The 25,897-nt window shown below is 46.3% G+C and overlaps 1 protein-coding gene across 1 annotated transcript in view; it reads right to left on the bottom strand.

The window, feature by feature from the left end:
* The window catches only part of GRPR (gastrin releasing peptide receptor), a 444,797-nt gene that overhangs the window by 128,922 nt on the left and 289,978 nt on the right, over positions 1-25,897 (bottom strand). The window lies entirely within an intron of this gene.

Genomic DNA, 25,897 nt, shown 5'->3' with positions numbered 1-25,897 from the left:
CCGGCAGGCTCAGCGCTCAGGAGGTCTTGCCCCAGGGAAGTCTGGGAAGCCACAGGCGGGTCCCAAAGCAAAGCGGGGGCGGAGCCTGGAATTAAAAGGGCATGCACGGTCTCCTTTCCCTGCTGCAGTGCATGTGGTTACACCAGCTTCAGTGTCTGCCTTGCCGGAGGGGGTTTCCCCGTACCTATGGGTCAATGGGCAATGTTACCTGCTCTCCCCTGCCACGCCGGTGCCTGGCCCTGCCCCCCCCCACACTTTTGGCTCCCCTCTACAGGGATGTGCGGATTTTGGGCCACCCACTGCCGCGCCGCCTGCCTATCCCCCCACTGGGGCTCCTACCCAGGCTACTGTTTTGGACCCAGCGGGTGATGTACCCCACATACTACCCCCCCCGGCCGCCAAGTCTGCGGCCCCCGGTGCGTCTGGCACTCACACTGCGCCCTCACAGCCCCCGGCTCCGGGTGGGTTGGGTCTGGTTCACAGGGGGGCGCCCCTGGTTTCTGGTCAAGCACTGTTCCCGGTCCCACGGGGACGGCCAGGTGTCCTTCAGGGCGGACCTGCGACTGGGTCGGGTGGTGTCTCTGGTCTGGCGTCGGTGGCTCGGTCCTCGAGGGGTGCTTGCGATTCCGCTGTAGGGGAGGATGGTTTTGCGAATTCTTCATTGTCTGGCTTGAGCGGCCGCAGTTTTCAAGCTGCGCCTCCGGCTGGGCGGCTGTTGGCTGGTTCTACGGGCCCGGGAACTGTCCCAACGGCTGTTTCCAGTGGTGGGCTCACAGGGGAGTTATCTGGAGCGGATATCTCTTCTGCAGTTTTGCGTGAGCACAGCTTTCAGAACATTGACTGGCAGTTTTATGATGGGGGTATTGGTGATGGGGCTCTGCCAAGTGGCAGTACGCAAGTTGCATTTTCTGACGAAGCTTTCTATGGGAATTTTCATGATGATGATTTGGAAGAAGGGGAATTGAGAGATAAAGATGTTGGGCTTTTGGCAGCACGGGCCCAGAGGGGCGGGTTGGGGCAACCCCCTGTTTCTCGTGTTTTGCAGGAGTCTCGTGCGGACCATGCAGAAGTGCGAGGGGCAGTGAGGTCTGGACCTTCTCAAGGGGATCGTGTGGCTGTTCAACCACAGTCGGAGCAGTTGCCAAGAGGTAAGGATGGGTGGTGGGCCGTGTGGCAACCAAGGGAGAGTCTCCCTGTTAAGAGTACAAGATCAATTGGTACGGGCGATGGGGTTGTTGGTGAGCGAGTCGCTCTGGCACCGAGGCTTGAGCGGCCGGTGATTTCGAATGTTTCTAGTGTGCGATCTTCAAGGGAAGTTTCTACAGCGGGGACTGGGGGGGCTGCTACCACACCTGTTACGGAGGATAGTATCCTACCTAAAAAACTGCCTTATTCTGGGGTGGGGATGCCTTTGGGGTCCCATTTGTCCGAGAAAACAAAGAATCACATATGGTCTGGTGAATTTGTGGATGTGTTTCGGCTTCTACATAGAGATGTCCAAGCTAAGGAAGGGTCGAAGGAGGAGGAATTAGAATTGGCTCGGAGGCCTCGTGTCCCGAAGTCGATAGAGAACTGGACTTCGGCCTTTCTTATCTATGCCAGCGTTTATTGCCAACGTCATCCGGGTAAGGCGATAGACATGTTTAAATATGCCGATGTCATCCGCAAAGCTCACAGCTATTTTGGAGGCTTTGCCTGGTTGTCGTATGATGAGGAGTTTAGGGCACGTATGAGTGTTTTTCCTGAGCGTTCATGGGGTGAGGTTGATTCAGAATTATGGCTACAGTGGATGGCATCGGCTCACCCGCCCGCTACGACCCACACGGCTAGCGGGCAACCAGTGTATTATCGGCCCTTTCCAGCTCGCCCCGCTCTTTCTGGGGCGGGGGTGTGGGGCAGAGGTCAATCATCCTCCTCTGGCACGTGCTGGCATTTTAACAGGGGTTCCTGTAACCGACCAGCTTGCAGATATAAACATGAGTGTTCGCAGTGTGGGGGACGTCATGCGCTCACCCAGTGTTTTCCCGGACAGCGCTTTGGTGATCAAGGAAGGGGTTCAGGGGGCAGGGGACAACCTCAGCACGCTGTTTATAAGGGCTCCTACTCCTATTAAGCAGGATGTTCTGGATCTCTGGTTGGTGGATTATCCTGATTTTGAGGCTGCTAAGATTTTGTCTTGGGGTTTCAGAATTGGGTTCCGGATTGGGTATCAGGGTCCCAGGGTGGGTAGGTGGTCTGACAATCTGAAGTCTGCGAAGGAGAGTCCTCATGTTGTGCGGAAGAAGCTAGATGCCGAGCTTGCAGCGGGTCGGATTGCTGGTCCTTTCCTGAATTGCCCTCTCCCTGACTTGATCATCTCGCCTCTGGGCGTGGTACCTAAAAAGGCGGTGGGGGAGTTTCGCCTTATCCATCACCTGTCATGGCCCGAGGGTGCATCCATTAACGATTGTATTGATCCAGCTGACTCAACTGTCACTTATGCTTCAGTGGATGATGCCTTGCGGCTCGTTCGCACGGCTGGTGTTGGGGCTTTGCTGGCGAAGTGTGACATTCAGTCGGCTTTCCGGCTCTTGCCCATTCATCCTTGGGATTTCAGTCTTCTGGGCATGCATTTTGATGGTAGTTTCTACGTTGATAAGGTGTTGCCCATGGGCTGTTCAGTGTCATGCTCCCTCTTTGAGACATTCAGTACATTTCTGCAGTGGCGCTTCACTTTTGTCAGTGGCCACGTCCTGGTCTGCCATTACCTTGATGACTTTCTTTTCATTGGTGAGGGTCGCTCTGGGCAGTGTCAGTCGGCTTTGGCAATCTTTCAGGCTCTGGCAGAGGAATTGGGCGTTCCTTTGGCGCCGGATAAGACCGAAGGTCCCTGTACATCCCTGACTTTCTTAGGGATTGAAATTGATACCATGTCTATGAGGGCGAGATTGCCTGCGGCTAAAGTGCAGGAAATGTCGGCGTTCATCCGACTGCTGTTGGGGGAGCGGAAAGTAGTTTTGCGGACTTTCCAGAAGCTTTTGGGGTACCTCAATTTTGCTTGCCGGGTTGTTCGGGCGGGCAGGACGTTCTGTAGACGTCTGGGTCTTTCAATGTCCGGCGCCAGCCTTCCCCATCATCGGGTGCGCATTACAACCGCTGTACGTGCCGATTTGACTGTCTGGCTCCGTTTCCTGCAAGATTTTAATGGCGTGTCCTTGTTTTTTGCGGATGAGGACATGGTGTGGCAAGTGCAGTTGTTCACGGATGCGGCGGGAGCTCACGGATTCGGTGTATTTTGGGAAGGTCGTTGGTGCGCGGCCGGCTGGCCAGTGCACTGGAAGGAACAGGGTCGCAGCATAGCGTTTCTGGAGCTCTTCCCGCTGCTGGTTGCTTTGTATCTCTGGGGGGAGGAGTTTCAGAATCGCTCCGTCTTGTTCCATGTGGACAATATGGCAGTAGTCCACCTTGTTAATCACCAAAAGGCTCGTGACTTGCGTGTTTTGAGGCTCATGCGCGCATTCATGCTGCGGTGTCTACAGTTAAATATTGTCTTTAAAGCTCGGCATGTTCCTGGAACTTCTAATTGCATCGCTGACTCTTTGTCTCGCTTTCAGTGGTCCGAATTCCGCAAATTGGCTCCTGGGGCGGACCTGGAACCAACGGCGATCCCAAAGTACGTATGGGACCTGGGGGATTGAGGGTACACCATTTGGTCGAAAATTCAGTGGCTGACTCCACAAGGCAGGGTTATGTGAAGGCCTGGCATGAGTTTCTGCGGTTTGGTGAGGATCTGGCGGGGCCGATCAGGGCCGGGTTATCCGATGAACAATTCCTCTTGCAGTTTGTGTTACATTTAGCGGACAAGGGCCTCTCTCCCACAACCATTTCTGGCAAGTTGGCTGGGGTTTCTTTTTATGGGCAGCTTTGGTGGGGGAGGGATCCTGTTGGGGGGGTGTTGGTTCGTAAAGTGTTGAAAGGTTTGACTAGGCTTCGGGCTGGTGATCAGCAGCTCCGGCAGCCGGTGACTTTTGATTTGCTCCAGTTGCTTTTACCGGAATTAGAGGTGTGTTGCCATGATGCTTTTGAGTGTTCCAAATTTCGTTTGTGTTTTGTCTGGTTATTCTTTGGGGCATTTCGGGCCTCAGAGTTGTTGGGTTTGCGGGGTAGGGTGGGTATGACCAGCAGTGAGGTGGTGTTGGAACATGACAGAGTGCGGCTGTGGCTGCGGATGTCCAAAACCGATCAGATGGGGAGGGGTAAGTGGGTGTTCCTGGGCAGGAGTGGGGTCTCTGCATGTTGCCCGGTTGGGGAATGGGAAGTTTTTGTGTCCTCCCCAAATTTTTCCCAGGGGACCATTTTTTGTCATGCTGATGGTAGCCCTATAGTTGCACCTCAATTGTTGGCTGTATTACGCAAGGTTTTGTTGCGCCTGGGGAGGGATCCTGCTCAATTTGGTACCCATTCATTCAGGATTGGGGCGGCGATGGAGGCCGCTAGGTTGGGGTGGGATTGGTCACAAATTCGTCGCATTGGACGTTGGCGCTCCAAGTGTTGTGAAAAATATGTGAGAAAATAGTAAATTTTTGCTTGTCTAACATTTCTTTTTCTCCTAGGTCCTTGGCCATCAGTCGCCGGATCCAAAAGGAGGGTGTGGATCCTGGGGCACTCTTTTGTTAAACGGGCAGCTTTAGCCGCTGCAAGTCAGCTTTGTGGGAGATCACTTGGTTTAAACAGCCTGACGCATGAAGTCTCCTGGCATGGAACGGGGGGCATGCGCTGGGGTGGTCTTTTTCCCGCCTTGGCTGCTTTGGTTTCACAGTGTTTTGGGGGCCCTCCGGATCTCCTGGTGCTGCATCTAGGCGAAAATGACTTAGTTTCACTCTCCGGTTTGACTTTGTTGAAATTAATGAAACAAGACCTGGAAGTCATCAAGACCACATGGGTGAGCACCATGCTGATATGGACTGAGTTTGTGCCTCGTTTGCAATGGCGTGGGGCGAGGAGCCATTCCGCCCTGGAAAAGGCTCGACGGAAAGTTAATAGAACAATGCGCCTTTTTTGTCACCATTTAGGTATCTACAGTTTGGATCATTACCATTTAAAAGTCTCAGAACAGCATTTATTCTGTGAGGACGGTGTACATCTGTCTTCATTGGGCATTTCCTTTTACCTTCTGGAGCTCAGGGATTTGATTAGCAAAGTTCTTCAGGTGCAGTTGTGGTGTGCTCCTTCCTTTCCATTTTTAGGTGGGGCAGGAAAACGCTAAAGGTTTTCCTGGGTGGCGGGTTTTGCTAGTGGGGTGGGCAGCCTGGAGCGGGTTGGCCATCCTGAAGGGTAGCTCGTTGGGTAGTACTAGGGGTAGTAGGAAAGAGTTAGTTTCGGGTTTTTGGGAGTTAGGTTTTTGTAGGCTTACTGTAGAGTTGAATTTATGGTAAATAAATAAATAATGAATGTGTTCATGAAATTTATGATGCACCTGTCTTAAAATAAAGTGGCCTTTCTTGCTCCTAAAGAGGTGTGGACAGTGATTTATTGCGCGAGGGGGAACCCAGGGAGAGCCAGGCGCGAGCGGGTCTCTCCCTGGGTGCGTTCGCGCGAGAGTCAGGGTAACAGGTGGGGACTGATTAGGGGAGTAGATAAAAGGGAGTCAGGCTGGCGGTTGGGAACTGCGTGGCGGGAGGCAAGGGAAGGGAGGTTTTTGTTTTTGCCCCACCCACCCTCCCCCTTTTTTTTATTTATTTTGGGTTTTTTATTTTGCGGTGCTCTAGGTGCTGCTTTGGTTTTAGGTTTGCCACTGTTAGGACAGGTGTCTTTGTTCTTTTAGGAGGCGGGTTTTGCTAGTGGGGTGGGCATCCTGGAGCGGGTTGGCCATCCTGAAGGGTAGCTCGTTGGGTAGTACTAGGGGTAGTAGGAAAGAGTTAGTTTCGGGTTTTTGGGAGTTAGGTTTTTGTAGGCTTACTGTAGAGTTGAATTTATGGTAAATAAATAAATAATGAATGTGTTCATGAAATTTATGATGCACCTGTCTTAAAATAAAGTGGCCTTTCTTGCTCCTAAAGAGGTGTGGACAGTGATTTCTTGCGCGAATGCTTCTCCCCCTCGCAGATGTGCACAGTGTCAAATTGCTTATTTTCTTTTCTCGGCTGCCTTCAGTTTGGCTGGCTACTAAAAGGTCACTTGACAATCCTCCCCTTCACGAGAACCCGCCATTAACGCCACCCCAATGTGTGAATCCTCATTTCAGAGATTATCGCTCTTGCGTCTGCGGGTGCCTGTGTGTTTACCTGACCCCAGCAGCTACCGAGTAAGAGAGAAGAAAGCTATTATAACTCGTACTAGGAAGTGGCTGAAGAATAAATGGCCCCATTATTTCCGAGCTGGAAGTTTTTGGCAAATTGGTGTTTGATGGAAATTGGCTCAATGTAGATTTCTCAGTGAAGTAGGTGTTAAGATGTTGAGGCTTGCGAGCCTTTGGCGATGGGATTGGGGAGGAGGGGAGTAATCTCCAGCGGGGACAGGGTCCTCGTATGTCACTCAGGCACCCATCAGCATAAATTATGAGTAAGGTCTGGTAGGGGTGTGGACAGGAATGGGATAAATGTGCTTACCAAGCGCACAAGGCCATGGGATTCTGCACTGCAGGGGCTGAGAAATTGGTACCCAATTTTTCATCTCTCATCATCCTCTCTTCTCACGGAGATCCATACTGGATCCTTGGCAACCATTTTTGCACAAACCATTTCCATCTGGCTAATAATATGTGGCTGCCACACACTGGAGCCGGCTTCCTCTCAGGCGCCACAGGCCGGAATAAGGAGGCAGCCTCAGTCAGTGGCACCGCACTCTCCAATGCACATATATTACAAGCTGGGGACCTCAGTCTGCCCTAATTGGTCACGCAACTTCTTTCCCTTTATTATGGAATATCGCCTAAATGTCGTGTAATGGCAGATAAGGAACATGTGTATTAGTTGTGAAATGTAATATGCAGCCTAAAAATCGGACTGCATCAATTTTGTTGCATTGTTACACCCCCACAATGTATCATCCTCCTGTGCCCAAGTGAGGGGATTCCCTCCCTCTTGCTATCCACAGAAACACTTTCACACAAACTCCCACTTTATGACAGACACTCTTCCTGCGCCCCTTCTCTGGTAGACAGCTCACTCTTACACATACACACGCTCCTACAGGTTGGCTCTCAAACATGCACCACACGCATTTGTATGGCAAGGTACCTGCAGCTTGCCTGACTACGCCATGTGAAGCATCTGGGTGTTGGGTGCTTGCCGCGTGCGTGGCTGCTTCGTGTTGGCACCAGAACCGGTCGGGTGCTTGCCCTCCTGTTGGCCTCTGTGGTGGCCAGCATTGGGCAGGGGCCCAGGTGCCTATTCTATTCTCTGGTGTGGCCAACGCCGGTCTCATGCTGAGGTGAGCTGCATCGGGGGCTTGCCCAGCTGCACTCTGCTGTGGTCAGCCAACACCATGCTCACACTAAGGTACTGCTGTGGCTGGGACTTGGATGCTTGCCCCCCTGCTCTTTGTAGTGGCTAGCACCGGGCTTGCGCTGAGGTGAGCTGCCGCTGTGGTCAGGGCCGGCGCTAGGCATGGGCAGCATGGGCAGCATGGGCAGCTGCCCAGGGCCTCGCAGCCAGGGGGCCTTGCGCTTTCTAATACTTCAGAGTTTGGAGGCCCAGGGGGGCCAGGAGGCCCAAGGGATTTAATCAATAGCTGCCTGCCAGTCCGTCTCTCTTGGCCTAATCGCTGCATCTGCATGAGGATAGCAGCGATTAGACAGGTCATTCAAGAGCCCTCACCGGTGAAGTGCGCCCCGCCCCTGGTTGAATAAGAAGCAGGATAACCTGCAGGGTGCACAACTAAAGATAGAATGAGGGCGCCTCACACTGAAAACCGCTCAGCTCATCCACGACGAGGGAAAGGGGGCACAGAGTGAATGAAAGGGGTACGAAATACGAAATCAAGTGAGAGGGGGCGGGGGGGAGCAGATAGCTGTGAGATAGCAGCCAGACAACAGGTGCAGGAAGAGGAGCACAATCAGAATGTAACATTGGCTGGACTAGGGCTTTCAGTGTGCTAGGTCCCTCGAGTCTTTACCTGGTGGTAAATTAAAATCGACATTGAAACAGGCCCCAATCTCACCCTATATTCATGTCCTTTACTTTACCTACAAAAACAATGATCCTGTATCAGCACAATAATTGTATAACACAGTGGCCGGGTTGGACATTAGGGCAATCAGGCAGTGTGTGATGGTCTAATCTGCCAGGTTAGTATTTAACCTGTTTTTTGGGCTGTTTGTTTGCCTGCTTTATGGTCAGATGAATATATTTTTTATGTTGATTTTCATGATATTAAAACAAACATTGCCTGCAGCAAAATCGAATCTATGCAATCTTCCATACCTTACAAAAAACGTAAACAGCATGTCTTTACAAGTTAAAAACTGCCCTAATTTAGGCACTTTTCTAGCTAACTAATTCACTAATGGGGGCCACTTTTATTTTTGTGCTGGGCCTATTTCCTGACCCAGTCTCACTGCATGATAGGGTAATCTATGACAGCGATTTTGTTCCTGTTTATATTTCACATGCTTTACTTAATCTTGCATTCCACAAGAGTTAGCTATGTCCAGGATGTGTGTTTCTGTATTTCATTTCACAGCATTTTACTCTTGTATGGGGCACACCTCCAGGTGTTTATAACAGGCTACGGTTGAGTGCTTTGGAGTTGAGGCTGAAGGCAGTTCTACTTTCACACTGTGCCTGTCAGTGGGTCAAAAAGGTGTCCAGAATACATGGTCATTCAATACATGGCCACTCTGAAGAGCACACTGAGCAACAGTCCCGTATTCCAGTTGCAGTTGGTATTCTGTAAAAATGTGTGTGAAGGAGGTACTCATTGGTCAAAACAGTTGCAGGGTGAATGTAAAATAATTTATTGTTGTTACTCATTTATCTTAAACAGCCATTGACAAAAAAGCAAAACCCTTGGCTTATTTTAGATGTAAGCCAGTTGTCTTATATTTCTGGATTCAATTACAGAAAGCTGAGGGAAAGATGAGAAAAAGAGTAGAGCATTGAGGGGAAGGTGAATTTAAAAGGGTCATCATCAACAATGGTAAGATGCTTCAGGAGGATGGAAGGGGAGAGGTGAATGTAAATGAAGCAGAACAAGGAAATAAGTAATGAGGCTGGAGGAGAGATGAGAGTTGAAGGGGAGTGTATGGATAAGATGTGTGGTAGAGAGACAGAACCAGCAAGGGAACATAAGCAGAATGGAGAGAGAAGTATTGGTGAGAGATGGATGAAAGAAAGCAGTACCATTGAAAGATGTTAGAGGTTGGGCGGGATGAGACCAGAGGGGAGAGGTGGAAGTTAGAAGGGCCAGAAACAGCAAGAGATATTTGAATCCTAGAAAAAATAAAATAAACTTCCAAATCTCTTTCATAAAACATAATTTACTCATTGACAATGTGCCAGCTTCCGACAAATCTAGGAGTTTGAAGTAGCATTTGTGCTGTATCAGATCATTTGTGGTTGAATCTTGATCGTAGAGTTAGAGCAGCCTTAATACTACTAAAAGTTAGTACCACATTTGACACTGTTTCCCAGCCAGTGCTTATAAATCAACTAGTGCAACCTGGAATTTAAGTATACACTTGGTGTGGTTTACCTGTATCCGATTTGAGAAATCTGAAACAATCCACTCACCACCTATTTCTATTATGTTTCTAACCTCTGTCTTGTGGAATTTATTGGGTCTCCACTGTTCAATCTATATAATCCCCAGTTAGTCTTACTCACACAGTACTTTGGTTTATTGCTGATATCTAGTGCATGTTGATACCCAAACATCACTTCCCTCAGTGACAATATGGTCTTTGCCCAAGAATATGTTTGTACGTGCATGCTAACAGTTGATTTCTGAATGAAGACAAATTCACTAAAACCTTAAAGTGACACATCAAGGGTTCTTATTTTGAAAGGATCTCATAACATATGGTGTTCTCTTTGGTGGCTGGTGTAGCTGGGTCAATCGCCCACATTGGTGGAGATGGCAAAAAAATCTTCGATTCATTTTCCTGCATCTTATCTTTTTTATTCGGAACAGATTAACCATGTTTCACCCACTTGCTTTTACTACATCCATAAGCATTAAAAAAAATCCCTTTTCTCCCCTCTCACTACAGTGAAGCTGTTGTGCAGTCAGTTATCTTCTCATTAGATTATTATGCCCTCTCTCCTGGGCTTCCCGCCTTTTCGCATTCAGTAACCTTCAAATCATTCAGGACAGTGCTAGGCTCCTCATCTGAGACTGCTGCATCGCAATGCTATTTCTTCTCACCTTTCTGCTGTCTGCTGTGTTTTTGATTTGAAACCCTACAACTACAAAGCACTATCCATTTGTCATTGCGCACTGCATTAAAAGGTTCCTTTCTTTCGAAAGCACTCCGTACTGTTTATTCCAGAATCCTATACTCTGTGCCATCCAAACTCCTGTGTCATCCTAAAATTTAGATGGTCCTGATTGGAGACAGAGCCTTCTCCTTTCTAGTTGTGCTGGGCTGAGACTCTATCCCTCTTGAGCTATGACGTGACTCCAATTTTTGGGAAAACACTTAAAACTATTCTTTCTCCACATTTGTAAAGTCTGTACCTCTCCTTTGGAACTCTCTTAGTGCCAGAATTCTCGATTTGCATATCATTTTCATTCATCCCATTCAAGAGAACAATAACTAGGTTAAATTCATTTAATGTATTTCCACTTATGTACGTATTTTATTCGGATTTTTAAAGCTATTTCTAACCATTTTACTTATATCAAAACTAGGTAAGTTGCTTCTTGCAAAGCGGCTTCAAACAATGCCATATAATTAATGTCCAATTGATATTACCTCCTATGAGGTCACTTCCAGTCAGGTTAAATCTTATGCAAATTATAGGGGCCTCGCATGTTCCTATTCTGCCCGGGGCCCCACAAATCCTAGGACCGGCCCTGCCTGTGGTGGCCAGCACCAGTCTCGCGTTGAGGTGAACTACGGTCCTGCTGCCCCTGGGCTTGCACGCTCCTCTCCTGGCTGCACAGGCACTCAGAGCATCCTTCCCGCTGCTGCGGCAAGCACGCCAAGGGGTTAAACTCTTGTTGCTGTGAGAGGGCTCCCTGGTGGTGTCAGTCCGCCCGCTGGAGGGATAGTGAGCAGGGGCCTGTGTTAAGCCCCTGGTGTGCGCTGCTCAGAATGCATGTGGTACAGTAGGGTGCGTGAGTGCTGTACAGTACAGCAGGTGCTTCCCTGATGCTGCTGGCCCTCCTGCCCCAGCGCTTGTGGTGAAACTGGTCTGTGATTGTTGGCTCAGCCAGAATTTTCCTCTGTATTGAGTTACTATATTTAGAAACTCCTAATTGAGTCGCCACAGGCTCTGATCACATCACTCTCTCTCGCTCTCTGCAGTTTCAAAACACCGCTGACTTCTCCAAGCATGCTTAGCATAACCATGTCATTTGGAGCCGTGAAGCAAGGGCAACTTTCCTTTCCCGTCGATGTGCAGGCAGGCAGGTCTCAATGAGGTCTGGAGCACTCGGAGCAGCGTGTGGATAACGTAATGAAGTAGGATCCATGGATACCGGCACCCTGCTCACGAAACTTAGCCCACAAATGAATCCTTGACTTGGGCTTGGAAAGCATCAATGAAAAGAATTAGCGGTCTGCCTGGAGCCAGCGAGCAAGGTGATGCTTGCATTTGTTAGATGCCCATAGTCTCATTTAAGTTATCATTTGTGAATCAGAGTAACGTTTCCTCTGGTTGTCGACAAGATTTTATTGTGCATACTCTGAGGAGACTACGTTGATAAAGGGATGTAAATATAGGCAGGTTCTGCAGGAAATGTGATGGGCAGGCTACTGAGACCTGCCAGATCACATCTCACGTCGCGAGGGAGGGAAAGTTCCTCTGAAAAGGGAAATCGGCTGCTGAGCCGGTGGAAGGCCAGAGGTGCATTTATGCTCGTTAAAGTCGGCGGAGTGATTTAATCGAACTCAGAGATGTAATCCGAGGTCTTTGGGCAGGGGACGGGTCACGGGTGGCTTGGAGCTGGTCTTTAATCCAGAGAGATATTCGACTGAATCAGTGTGAAATAAAAATATCCTGGTTTTGTAACTGTACTTTTCAAAGGACATGTGGCTGCCCCCTTTCGATGTACACAGGACGATTGATGCGTTGTGCATTGCCCGACTGGATGCAGTGTGTCTGTGATGCTGGCTTGAAAATCATTATGCCTGCTGCTTGTTTCTCTTCCTGGGTCGTTGTATGGTACTTCTCATGAAAACTATTGGATGATTGTGCATAACAGTTCAGTTTGCCCCCGCTAATTAACTGGACATCGCCCCCGGGACCGGGCCCACTAGGGGGCTTAAATAAACGAAGCTCGGGAGCCCCCACTTTATTTAAAAATTTGGCTGGATTCGCTCACCCAGCGTGAATGTGGCCAATTTCTTTTTTTTTTAAGTGCTTTTTGAGGCCTTGGGGGACCCTGTTGGACCCCCTGAGCAGGCGTAGGGGTTCAGGGTGTTTCTACCCTGCCCCCTTTACTTCATTTTTAACTTTTTTTGCCTTTTTCTTATGACTCTGTTCTACTGAGTCACAAGATGGCTGCCAACACTTCCTGGTTTGGAGTGTTGAAAGCCAAGCAGAATGAAGCTCGTGCTCAGGAGGGTTCGCAAATCCTCCTCGCTGCTCAGATATCGATATTCTTTATTTTTAAATTTCTTAGGAACTACTGAATGGATTTACACCATTTAAAGCAAAGAGTGCACTCTGGAGCAAGAACTACCTCTCTGCCAAATTTGGTGTAATTCCGTTCCGCAATTCAGGCTGCAGCCGCAACAAAAGTTCCAATGGATATTAACATGGAGAAACTGCATTTTGGGTTCCCCTTTTTTTCTCATCCCCCGCTTGATGAATCACCCCAAATCTTTCAAGGCAGGAGCTGACCGGAGTGGGCCATTAGATTTGCAAATTTGGCAAAGATTCGTCAAACGGCGCCAAAGATATTGGCAAATCAAAAAACGCTTTTCCTATGGAAACTAGGTCCTAACTATAACTACCTACTGGCAAAGGTCAGTAGGTAATATATATATATAAGAGGAACAGTAGTAGGGATGAGGACTTTGAAGACGCAGCAAAAAATTGCATTGAGAGATTCACCCTGAGAGGATATGAAACTCACTCCCTAACTAAAGCGTTGGCAAAAGTAAGGAAGATACCGAGGGCTAGCCTACTACAAACCAAAACTAAGAACAGGGAATCAGATACAGGTGGGGAATTTCGAATGATAACAACTTATTCCACTGAATCATATAATCTGAGAAGAATATTGGCCAAAAATTGGCACATTCTTCTAACTGACCCTGTAATTAAGGAAGACATACCCCCGAAGCCACAAATAACTTATCGTAAAGCCAGATAACTCAGAGATACCCTGGTAAGAAGCCATCTTGAGAAAAAGAAACCTAAGACAAATACTTTGTCTGAAATGAAAGGCTTCTTTCCCTGCGGAAAATGTAAAGCCTGCGCAGGGAGCAAAAGAACACTTTCATATTGGGTTGCGGGGGCAGAGATGGCAAAACCCATAAAGAAGTTCCTAACGTGCAGTACACCTTTTGCCGTATATTGTCTTGTCTGCCCATGCGGCTTAAGATATGTGGGCAGCACAATTCATCCACTTAAAATCAGGATACTGGAGCATCAAAGAGCAATCGACAGGGTAGACCCCTCCTACCCAGTCGCAAGACATTTTGATGAAATACACAATAGAGACAGGAACAAATTACAATATTTTGGACTTGACACCATTCCAGCAAGTGTGAGAGGGGGAGACAGGTTAAAACAACTAAGGCGTCTGGAGTCCAGATACATAATAGATTTGATGACCAAGGCCCCATTAGGGCTTAACAGCGGAGAAGAACTAGCTGTACATTTAGGGAAATAGATAGCTAAGATAGTCACACACGATCTATGACAGATAGCATGCTCAGCGATGACTGATAACCCTTATTGTTTACAGCTATAAATGTGGACATTAGAAGATAGAACCGCTGGGACTAAGATGATTACACATCAAACTTTGAATTTTTGAATTCTGAAATTTTGCAACTTTTGTAATTTTTGTAATTTTGGTAATCACTGTATATCTTCTTTGTATATCTTTTCGGAACTTCTTCCCTATGACTTGGGTTACTCTGATCTTGACCGGGCTGGTCTAGTCACACACACACAGAAAATGAGAAAAAAATGCGTGAAAATGAGACCACAGTCTGAAATACATTTGTATAATTGCAACTGAGATTCTAACTGCGATAGTTTATGAACTAATGTATTATTTTGTTATTTAAGGTAACATAAGAGTCCTTTGAATGAATTGAAACTGAGATTCTTTTGGTCGGGATGGGAAATTAGGGACATAGGCCAGTACAGGGCCTAACAGCCAGAACCATAATCCTAGAGAGGCTGCCGATATGCCATATTCAACCTCTGTGTTAGGTTTAAACAGGGGTTACATGCAGATTCATGGCAATATTTCTGAACAGTGTATAGACATTAGACATTTACATTTATAAAATGTATAAATGTTATAAAATGTGTAAAATATTTCGAGGCATGGCTAGAACTGCGATTACAGGCCGATCCACGGCAATACACACTGGTACATCCTTGCCAAGTTCATTGAAATTGTTAATCACACAAACATTATTATACCTATGAGTTGGTTTCAATTACAATTTTCCCGTTCAAAGATGGCGTGTTTGCTTGCAAGTAAGCTGTAGTCCCTCCTCTATGTAGAGTACCGACCAAACCTTGTGACATTTCCCTTATTTACAATGTTACTATGCGCGCGATAATCGATACTGACGAAGGCTTGCAGCCGAAACGCGTTTGTCAACTCTGTTTAAATAAACAGGAGAGTGATTATCAACTTGCCTACGAGTGCTGTTTTTCCGACAGTAATTTTGAGGATTACGAGCCATATATATATATATATATATATATATATATATATATATAAAAAGAAGCAATCCTAGTCCCGTCCAATAATGGCGGAACCGTGTAGGTCCACACCTCAGAAGCCTCAAGTCCAGCAGTGAAATACAGCCTCAAAAATACCAGGAATCCAAGAATGGATAGCAGGGAAGACGGTTTATTCAAATAAGGATAACGCGTTTCGCTCCACAAGGGAGCTTGTTCACAACCTGGGATACAGGAAACGTTCTCCGTAAGGGAGAAAGGAGATTAACAGTGGGCCTGTGAATTCCCGCCTTGGGGGTGTTGGATCGGGGTCCATACAGTTTGCATAGCAGTGTTACCAGGTAACTGGGGGGACAAAACTGTGGGGGGGAGCATGTAGGCGTTAGCAAGAGCATAGTAGAAGGAAACAGGCGTCGGGTGTCGGGAGGCAAGGGGTTCCCCAGTATGCACTCACAGTGCTGTATTACCATTGGACATAGTTCCAAGTTACAGCTTCGTTGTCTTTTCACACAGCGCCTTGCACCTACTAAGGACCTACCTCATGATTGCTGATCTTAAATGTGCTGAAATTACTGTCGCTCGGAACCCACTAAAGGTGAAGTTAAATTCTCTAGGGACTACACATCCCAGCGTGCACTAGATAAAAGGCGCTGATGCGCGGCATCCCAGGTGCATCTAAATATTTGTGCACGCTGATAAGGAGACCTTCGAGCGACGGAAAAGAAAGCTGCCAGCCCCTGATGAGAGGCAGAACGGCCTCGAAACGCATAGGGTGAACAAAATGTGATCCAATAATTGCAACCTGGAGGAAATGGGGTAGCTGTGTGTGCCTCCTAAAGATCGGACCTTTGTTTAAAAATATTTTACACGCTTTTCCAGGCGTGTGGGAGAGCAACATCGTGAAAAGACAACGAAGCTGTAACTTGGAACTATGTCCAATGGTAATACAGCACAGCGCTTTGCACCTACTAAGGACCTACCTCATGATTGCTGATCTTAAATGTGCTGAAATTACTGTTGCTCGGAACCCACTAAAGGTGAAGTTAAATTCTCTAGGGACTACACATCCCAGCGTGCACTAGATAAAAGGCGCTAATGTGCGGCATCCCAGGTGCATCTAATTAATTGTGCACGCTGATAAAGAGACCTTCGAGTGACGGAAAAGAAAGCTGCCAGCCCCTGATGAGAGGCAAAACGGCCTCGAAACGCGTAGGGCAAACAAAATGTGATCCAATAATTGCAACCTGGAGGAAATGGGGTAGCTGTGTGTGCCTCCTAAAGATCAGACCTTTGTTTAAAAATATTTTACACGCTTGTCCAGGCGTGTGGGAGAGCACCATCGTGAAAAGACAACGAAGCTGTAGCTTGGAACTATGTCCAATGGTAATACAGCACAGCGCCTTGCACCTACTAAGGACCTACCTCATGATTGCTGATCAGAGGCGTAGCTAGAGCTTGTGGCGCCCGGGGCTATCCCTCAGATGGCCGCCCCTGGGGAGGGGGCTGGGGAAAAAGGACCGAGAGACAGGTAGTATTGCCGCTAATAGTTACTTCGATCATGCAAGTTACATGCACATACATGACACGGTCCAAGGCTAAACAGTTAAATACACTGGTGACCGGCAGTACAAAGGAGAACACACAGACTGCCACCATACTAACACTTATGTTTGTGACATTTAATTGTAGCTCTCTCCAGCACCTGCACTGCCACATATGCAGTGCAATTCTTAAATCAAATATTGTAGCGTGAAGAACAAACTGACGACTTAACGTTCACTATAAGACAACACATCTTTGCTAACATGGATTGTATGACTTGGATGCATTTCTCAGAATATGTATGTACAGATTGCAAAATGCTCTGACGTCATCCTGAACATTTCTTTGTAAATATGTATGTTTATTATTTGGACTCATTTCTCACATTTGTTTGGAAAAAAAAATAACTGTACAGTACTTTAACGTCGTCTGCGTTTGGTATACAATTTTAAATAAAGAAATAAAAACATAGAAATTACCAGCATTCGCAGGGTTCTATACTTTATGGAATGTTCGCCGACACCCCACTGTACAACCGGCGGCAATGTCTACGTTTCTGCAGTTGCAGGGCAATGCCTGCAATGTTCAGCTCATGGTTTGTGCATGAGGAGGGGCGCAGCTGGCACCGGAAGTACAGGTAACAACAGCAGGCCGGACATAACATAGCTGCCAAGGTTTCAGATTGCGAAGTGTGACATTTTTATAATGTCAGCATAATTATGAGTAACATTTCAACAACTATGAGTGACACTTTTTTTGCAACGAAGACGAGGGAAACATATAGGGGCAAGGCAGGCAGCTAGGAATGAAGCAAATGTTAGCAGCCATAGCAAGTTACCAACATCAGGCACACTTACTTCAGTTCACACATCATGCAAACATTGTACATCAGGCCCAACCTCTTTCCTGCAATGCTTTCTTTGACAGATCAATTTACTAATGGTAAATGAGTAAATGTGCAGTTTAATTTGTCGTAAAAGTCATAACTTTCTAACAGATATAATAAAGTAGAAATATTTGTAATTCTTGCCAAGATGTGAGGTTTTTAACAAACCTACACAAAGGCTCTGAAAAAATCTCTTTACATCTTCACGCATGGCTGCATGGATCAGTATCACACATCACTGCCTAGCACATTCCTGCTTGAAACAGGGCAGCAGGCCGCTGAAAACGATCAGAATGATTACGCTATTAATTTAAAAGAGAATGTTATTGAGCAGAGAGATATGATTAGGAACTCACTATTCAGTAACGGACTATTCAGTCAAGGTCGTAGTGACTCCCGCGGAAAACACAGCAGTCTGGCATGCTTCTGGCTGGGGCTCAGCGAGGGGGTTAAAACGCTGTAGTGAGATCTGCTGCCATGGGGGGCGTTCAGAGTTTGCCATAAGCGGGGGGGGTCCTAGTGCAGCAGCGTCGCTATTTCCTGGTTCGGTAATGCATCGGAGGGTTATTTATATTTTAATGTTCTTTTGCAAGGGCCAGCCCTGCCCTACATGCTGTAGAAAGACTGCCTGACTTCCGAGTGACTTGACTCAGTCGTGACCACACCACCATGCGTGCAACGTGCCGCGCTGGCCGCCTCCAAAACAGTGCCGCCTGGGGCGGTCCGCCCCCCTCGCCCCCCCCCCCTAGCTACGCGGGTGTTGCTGATCTTAAATGTGCTGAAATTACTGTCGCTCGGAACCCACTAAAGGTGAAGTTAAATTCTCTAGGGACTACACATCCCAGCGTGCACTAGATAAAAGGCGCTGATGCGCGGCATCGCAGGTGCATCTAATTAATTGTGCACGCTGATAAAGAGACCTTCGAGCAACGGAAAAGAAAGCTGCCAGCCCCTGATGAGAGGCAGAACGGCCTCGAAACTCGTAGGGCGAACAAAATGTGATCCAATAATTGCAACCTGGAGGAAATGGGGTAGCTGTGTGTGCCTCGTAAAGATCGGACCTTTGTTTAAAAAAAAATAAAAAAAAAAAAATATATATATATATATATATATATATATATATTCACTTAAAAAACCATAGGTTTCAGGCCTTATATAGTTAGGAATTAGCATTTAAAAAACCATTGTAATTGCTCCTATATAGTTAGTTGTACTAACTATATTTCGCGCACCCGCAATCCACTGCTGATGATGTCACATATTACATCATTCATGACATGGTCAGTGACATTACTGATGACATCACTGAATGGGCCATGCTCCTTCATAGCTTCCGGCAGTTCTTGTACACAGAAGACCCACCTACGCCCCCCCCCTCCCCCACCCGAGTGAGCCCATGATCCTTGACTGTTGCCCTTATTCCCAGTGCCAGATCCCGGTGCTCCACACCCCCTCGTCAATGCCCCGCCCCCATGTCAGCCATCCCACTACTCACATGCACGGGATGCCTCCACCCTCTGGCCGTCATACCTCACTGTGAGTGCATACTGGGGAACCCCTTGCCTCCCGACACCCGACGCCTGTTTCCTTCTACTATGCTCTTGCTAACGCCTACATGCTTCCCCCCGCAGTTTTGTCCCCCCAGTTACCTGGTAACACTGCTATGCGAACTGTATTGACCCCGATCCAACACCCCAAGGCGGGAATTCACAGGCCCACTGTTAATCTCCTTTCTCCCTTACGGAGAACGTTTCCTGTATCCCAGCCTGAATACTTATCTGATAGGTCTGTACTGTTCGATGGAGGAAATGCCAAATTATACAGGTTTATATACAGAAATGTTGCGCGCATGGCTGCCCGTGGCTGAATGTTGACGCCACGCCAGCAGATGATCCACTCTGTACCCTTGTTCGATGATGCAACAATAAAAACAAATTTACAAAAAAAATCACTGATGACATCTCAAATGACATCACTGATGACATCACTGATTTTTTTTTTTTTGCCCTTGGGGGTCCTTTTGGGGCCCCCTGAAAAGGGCTAGAGGGTTGGGGGGTCTCTACTCTACCCCATTTTCGTGTTTTCCACTCTTGTTTTGGGCTCTCTTGTGCCTCAGTTCTCCTGAAAAACAAGATGGTGGCCAACACTTCCTGGTTTGGACAGTTTAGAGTGTTGACAGTTGACTGCCAGCCAATCAGAAACTCGCTCGCGCACGTAAGGGTACGCGCACGTACGCCTACAGTACGCGTACCGTACGCGTACGGTGCGCGCACGGTGAGCGCATATAGATATATAATTTGCCCAAATTCAATTTTCTCAACAACTACTGGAGCGAATTTTCACCAAATATAGAAAAGGCACTACTGCATACCTGTCCCTAACATTTTGCCAAGTTTGGTGTAATTCCGTTTAGCCGTTCAGGCTGTAGCCGTGTCTAAAGGTCCCATGGAAAATGCCATTTGAAAATTTTCAAATTCAATTTTCTCAAGAACTACTGGAGGGATTCTCACCAAACATAGCAAAGGGACATCTGCATACCAGGCCCTACCATTTTGCCAACTTTGGTGTAATTCCATTCAGCTGTTCGGGCTGTAGCCGTGTCTAAAGGTCCCTATGGAAATTAACATGGGGAAAACACGTTTTGGGACCCCCCTTTCGGCCCCCGCATGACGAATCCCCCCAAAACTTTCAGGGAAGGAGCGGAGCGGAGCTAGCCAAAATTCAGGAAAATTACACGCAGATTCCTCAATCGGCGCCAAAGTTATTGCCAATAGAATGTTGAGCGCATATAGATATATAATTTGCTCAAATTCAATTTTCTCAACAAATACTCGAGGGATTTTCACCAAATATAGAAAAGGCACTACTGCATACCTGTCCCTACCATTTTGCCAAGTTTGGTGTAATTCTGTTCAGGCATTCGGGCTATAGCCGTGTCTAAAGGTCCCTTAGAAAATGCCATTTTAAAAATTTCAAATTCAATTTTCTCAAAAACTACTGGAGGGATTTATACCAAACATACAAAAGGCACCGCTGCATACCAGTCCCTATCATTTTGCAAAATCTGGTGTAATTCCTTTCAGCCGTTCGAGCTGTAGCCGTGTCAGAATGTCCCTATGGAAATTAACATGGGGAAAACACGTTTTGGGACCCCCCTTTTTTCTCGGCCCCCGCTTGACGAATCCCCCCGAAACTTTCAGGGAAGGAGCGGAGCGGAGTGAGGCAAGTTTAAGGAAAATTACAAACAGATCCCTCAATCGGCGCCAAAGTTATTCCCAATAGAATGTTCGGAATTTCCTATGGTAACTAGGTCCTAACTATATATACCTACTGGCGACCGCCAGTAGGTAATATATATATATATATATATATGCAGAAGCACGCTTGCCTACAGATGCCCTAGGACCAAGCCCCAGCTTCTGCGATACCATCCCCAAATTCATTGCCCCCAGCAATCAGTTCCAAACATTACAGCTTCCTCAGAGACCTCACCTTCCTCTTCTCTTTGAGGACCACAAGGATGCCAGCTCCACCAACCTTCAGGAAAGCATGAGCAACATCGGCCTTACGCAGCTTGTCACTGACTCCACACACTGCGCAGGACAAACGCTAGACCTGATCGTCACTCCTAGGGACAGAGTCAAATACAGGCAAGTCACCAAACTCACCTGGACCAACCACACCATCGTCAACTTTACCTTTGCAGCATGATCCCCTGCACTACCACCAAGTCCCTCTGGTCAGCCCACTGCAGCTGGAACAAAGGGACCAAGACCCAATGAACTAACACCCTCAACACCACCCAGCCCAACTGCGCAACCAACCTGGAGCAAGCAGTCCAGAACTTCTCCCCCTGGATCACTAACTACGCTGACAGAATCACTGCCATTAAGCCAGCCAAGACCAGGAGAACCCCCTAGCAAGTCAGCTGACACAGACCCAAACTCAGGACCATTAAATGAATTGCAAACAACTTTAAAGAAGGTGGTGCATCCGTAGAGACCCCACAGACTAAGCCACCTTCAAGTCAGCTCTCAACAAATACCACCAACTTCTCAAAGACACAAAAAGACACACCCTAGCACACTGCATTAAAGCAAGCGCCAACAACAGCATGGAACTCTTCAACATCATTAGAGAGTTCTCCTGACCAGCTGCCTTCGAGAACTCGATCCACCCTTTTACAGAAACTCTGTGACACTCTGGTGAACTACTTCCACAACAAGATATCCACCATCTATAGTAACTTCAAACACTAATCCACTGGCCTCGATAACCTCCTCACACCACTGGACATCACCCACCCACTCGCAGCATGGGAACAGCTCACCACACAGAACACTGCAATTATCATGAACTCCATCCACTAAGGAGCAAAGAAATCAGAGTGGTACCCACCTCTATCCTCAACATATCCATCATCATATTCACCTTTCCTGACGCACAAAAACACACAGAACTCAGGCCCCTCCTCAAGAACCTATCACTGATCCCAATGAACTCCAGAACCACCACCCCATCTCGCTCTTTCCTTGCCCCACTAATATGCTCAAGAAAATAATAAACTACTAGCTCACTGAAGACCTGGAGAGAAGCAACCTACTGGACACCTCCTAGTCCTGCTTCTGCACCAACCACAGTACAGAGACCACCGTGATTGCCACCACCGATGACACTACAACCCTCCTTGACCAGGGGGAACAGTGACCCTGATTCTTCCTCACCTCTTAGTGGTGTTTGATACACTACAAGCTCCTCAAGAGACTCCACCATATTCCGGATCCATAGAGTCCTCAAATGGATTGCATCCTTCCTCACAGGTCGCACCAGGAAAATCTGACTACCACCCTTCACCTTTGAGCCCAAAGGCATCATCTGTGGCATCCCTCAAGGTTCATCCCTCAGCCCTACCCTGTTCAACACCTACATGACACTTCTGGCCAACATCGTCGGATCCCAGGGCCTCAACATCATATTCTACGCAGACTCCTCGCAGCTTATCCTCTCGCTCACAGTAGACACCTCCACCACTAGAACCAACTTCCACAAGGCTATGACAAATTTCACAGACTGAATGAATACTAACTACTTGAAGCGCATCACAAACAAAATGGAATTGCTAATCTTTGGGAACAACACCTCCCTGTGGGATGACACCTGGTAGCCCATCAAACTCGGCCCCACCCCAACAGTCCACACGCAAAACCTCAGCATCATCCTGGACAGCAAACTCAACATGAAACGCCAGATCAACGCTGTCTCATCCACCTGCTTCCACACCATCCACATGCTCTGAATGACCTTCAGAAGGATCCCAGTCAGCACCAGGAAAACTGTCATTCAAGCCCTCGTCATCAGCCGCCTGGACTACGGAAACGCACTTCGAGCTGGGATCACCACCCAAATCCTGAATAGACTCCAGACGATACAGAAAGCAGCAGCCAGACTCATCCTAGACCTCCACAAGTGGACCCACTTCACCCCTCACCTCAAGAAACCTCCTCTGGCTCATGGTACATTAAATATGTCAATTTAAGACTTTGACACACGCCTACAATGCCCTCCATTACCAAGTATCAGCATTCATCAACCACTGCCTGAACTTCCACTGATCTTTGAGACCCCTATGCTCCACCTCCCACCCCCTCACACACAGTTACCGCACGCACCAAAGCCACAGTGGAGGCCGCTCCTTCTCCTACCTTGCCACCAAAGCCTGTAATGACCATCTCCATTGAACATCACCTTCTCCCATGGAATTCAGAAAGGGACTCAAGACCTGGCTGTTGGACTGAGTCCAGCAAGACCTCACGACCTGAATATCCTCAAGGGTGATTAGCTGTGCTCGATAAATACCAATTATTTTATATAAATGTATTACGTTCCTAAACAGTTCATCAGTACGAGGAATGGAAGGTGTTCCTTGGATTTTCAAAAACAGAATGTAAACTAGGGCTAATCTAATGTGCTTTCTCCCAAAGGAAATGTAACTGACGATGCTTATATATAAAACTAAATAAAATATATATTTTTTAAAACGCAATCATATTTTTCAACATACTGCTAAAGTATCATCACACCAAGGCAGTGCGTGACCTCAAATGTAGAAGACAATTTCCTGTAGGACTAACACACAATGTTTCAAAGAAGTGGTATCAAGTTTAATAGGATTTTAGAAAATACTGACTGAGTAATATATCAGAAGAGAGGGTGACCATCGCTGGAACTGCCCCATAAAAGGTGTGCAACTTGTTCTGATTACCACCTGAGGACACAATGGAAATACTATGGGAGAAAGATGGTGAGATATTGCTGTAAACACAGAAAGTGGTAGCTATATATACTCCACGTTAAAGCTTTTCACGTCTTTTAACATATTATCCACAAGCTACTTCACTTGCACAGCAGTCCAGCCTTCACCACAGCATCCTGGCTGCCCAACACAATCTCTTCCGCATCACCTCCGAGCTGCATGATGTTTTACGAATACCAGAAGGAGGGCAAGGAACATTAATGCATCAAATGTTGAGGCATAAGATATTAATGGTAAAATCAGTCAATCAGCATGTTTTATCAATAGTAGTATAACTGAGTACAAAACTGCAAAAATAAAATTGACCCACATTAAAGTATACGTCAATTTTAGCCTGAATTTGAAGAACATTTTAGATGCATTAAAGGAATATGTGGCTTATATTAGAGAGATGTATGGGTGTTGGTAATACTTTTAGCTGGTGATTTAACTGCAAAGATATTGGTATCACATCACAAAGAAGACAAAAGAGTAGTTTCTTAGTAGAAATGAGTGCCGGTTGATAAATACCTAACTCAATTGTTTTGGGGAGGGGACTCAGGCTACCACCATGGTATATTAAATTAGGAAACCCTTTCGAATCTAGGTCAGGAAATGCTGCATGTCAGCTATGTAAATGATCAGCATGCAGGATAGACGTTTGTGCCACTAGCTATTCATTTAGTTGTATTTACTTGAATGATTATGCATTAAACAGGTTTGTAGACTCATTTGAATGAATACATTGAGAGGGTAATGATTATTTACCAACAAAAGTGAGCTTAACAGCAAAGAAAGAAGAAACCAACAAGTCTGATCAAGTCATTATACAATGATTATAGTGTTGTAGAGATTTAAAATACAATCTACACAGCAATTCTTTTTCTATGCCGTAAGAAGCATTTATATTAAAACTGTATGAAGAACCCTCCACATTAAGCATACTAATTAAAATAACATTAACTTATGGTAATTTCTTTGATGCTGAATGTAGAACTATGTCCTGTAAATTTAGACAGGTTTTAAGAAATTATTGTACAGAGAAATCATGAAATTTGCCTGTAAAGGATTATGGAAAGCGTATAAACATCAAATAACTGTAAGAAAAAAGAAGCAACCACTAGTGTTTGGAAAAGAATGTTTAAAGTCATTAAAACTTTGGATGTCAGGTAATTAAAAAAATGGTGACAAAAGGGACTCTGATGTCCCACATAAGATGTAAAAGAAGGTAGAACAAAAGAACGCGTACATCCTGCCCTTCAATAGAATGTGAACTCCTAGGGCCTGATTTTGAGTTTGGCAGATAGCATACTCCATCACAAATGTGATGGATACCCAATCCACTTAATAACAGGTTTATATCTCCTTTGACACTTGAAATTCAGCAGACAGGATATCCAAAACATTTTTGACGACAAATCCCACATTTCAAACTCTAAATAGGGTCCATAGTTTGTAATAAAGGAAAGTAAAAAGCTCCCTCCCTATAAGTTTTAGTGAAATTGAGGAATTAACATGAATGTAAAAATGAGCCAGGCAACAGGAACTCACAACATCAGCAGGATAGAGTGTAAGAAAACACTTGATTATGGTCTGGAATTCAGTATCCCTATTTTAAATACATTGCATCGCCAAGTAGTATTCCCAACACAATAAATACTCCTATTTCAAATATAAGGGAGTGTTTGTAAATCCTGCAGGTATCAGATCGATTTACTGTTGGATGCATCCTGCAACATGTTTACAAAGATGCTATTAGAGATTCTAAATAAATTTAGAATTGGGCAGAGAATTAGAAGATGATTCCAAGTGAACAAATTGCAATCTACTTTACATCACATATTTGCTCTGATGAAATAATTCAATAACTAAAATGTTAAGACTAAAAAACACTGAAATTCACCAGTCTTATATATTGCTGAGCTAACTATAACTTGCACCCCCCACCATGCACTTTTTATCACATCACTTATTACAACACTCAGGACATGTTAAATGACATCATTGATTACATCACTGATCACATCTCAAATTCCATCATTTATGACACCACTGATGACATTGCCCAGTCCTTATTACAGAGTCCTATAGGGTTTGTGGCCGCTTTGAAGTAATTCAGCATTCCACACCTGTTGCCAATATTCTATTAACCTTCAT

Source organism: Lissotriton helveticus, chromosome 8 (assembly GCF_964261635.1).
Source record: "Lissotriton helveticus chromosome 8, aLisHel1.1, whole genome shotgun sequence".
Taxonomy (NCBI): Eukaryota; Metazoa; Chordata; class Amphibia; order Caudata; family Salamandridae; genus Lissotriton; species Lissotriton helveticus.
The sequence above is the reverse complement of the archived record's forward strand: the minus strand, read 5'-3'. Positions and strand labels throughout refer to the sequence as shown.